Below are 1,379 nucleotides of genomic sequence, written 5' to 3' on the forward strand. Positions count from 1 at the left end.
GCCAAAGCTTCTGACCACAATATGTGAGCCTTTGCGCATTTAATTTAGAGATGCATGACCTATCAAGAAAGTCATCTAACAAGAAAAGGCATTTTAAGCCTTGGCCGTAGGACAAACTCTCAACATCAAAATTTAATCTGGACCTGATGCCCATTAAAAAGCTTGGGCTCTATTCTGACTAAGGGAGGGGCCGAGAGAAAAACTAGTATTTGTGCTTTGCAGATAGTTACAATGAGGATCTAAGCCATGATAAACTATCAAGCCACATCTTAAATGCGATTTAGCTACAGAACAGAACCACCACACGAAGGTTGTTCCTTACCTATACAATGGCATCCATCCACCAATCTCAATCCCATTAGTGCCCAATACTATCTCCTTCAGTGCAGGAGGAAGTGATTCCAGCTCCTCCCACTTCATCCGGTAAGGACTAGTGAAATCTTCAGATCCATACAACTGCCTGAATTCCTCATTCCATCATAAGTTTCCCAAGTTTCACTGCTGCCTCGGTTACATATACCTAAGGTAAAAGCATGGATCTTAAGCAAGTTACAATCCTTTAACGCACAAATTCAAGACCAAGCGATAGTTAAATTGACACTCAACCGTATACGTAAAAATTACTTCAAATGTCAATCAACGAGATGAAGATTACCTTTGCCGAGAAGCCCTTCGCTCGAGTAAGAAACGGCAACCCGAGCATCCTGGTGGGGCTCGAGATCAACACAACATCAATGAACGAGAGATTCCACAAGTGTAGGCTCGCCACGGTTTCGTACCACGGTTCAGAACGAATAAAAGCCTTCGCATTCATGGGGTTCTCAGTATCCTCCCTCTCTTCATTCCCAGATTCACAGCCATCAGATTTATCAACCGAATGTCCAAAATCTTCTTCATCTTGCACAGCAGAAAATCCGGGAGGTATAGGGGCGAAAGCAGTGAGAGGAGACAGGTCCAGGGGACAATAAATCAGGATCCTAAACCCACGGACACTCAGCATGTGACATTGGGGAAAGTAAAAACCTCTACCTCTGCTCAAGCACGTCTGCATAAGAGGGTATGTTCCAAATTCAAATCAAACTGAATTTGAAGACCGGATACGTCGATTGACAGAAGGAGGTGCACTAGAACACCAGTTAAAGAGAGACTTACCAACTTCATGAAGCCAAACCACGGTGGAGACTTTCACAGATATATTACAGAAAAAATGCAATTAGGAGGAGGAGATTTTACACGGACTCGGGGCTTGTCCTCGGACGGAGATGAAACGAAGGAGAGTGGAGGGGTTTTGGGTTTATGGGTTTACACTCTTCGGACAAGAAGGATACAGAGCAGAGACCGGGAAGCTCTTAACAACGCAACGAGAATTTTATTTATTT

At 43.8% G+C, this 1,379-nt stretch overlaps 1 pseudogene; it reads right to left on the reverse strand.

Annotated features, from left to right (window-relative positions):
- Positions 1-318: 318 nt before the first annotated feature.
- Positions 319-1,161, reverse strand: LOC104417942 (annotated as a pseudogene).
- Positions 1,162-1,379: the final 218 nt, after the last annotated feature.

Source organism: Eucalyptus grandis, chromosome 8 (genome assembly GCF_016545825.1).
Source record: "Eucalyptus grandis isolate ANBG69807.140 chromosome 8, ASM1654582v1, whole genome shotgun sequence".
Taxonomy (NCBI): Eukaryota; Viridiplantae; Streptophyta; class Magnoliopsida; order Myrtales; family Myrtaceae; genus Eucalyptus; species Eucalyptus grandis.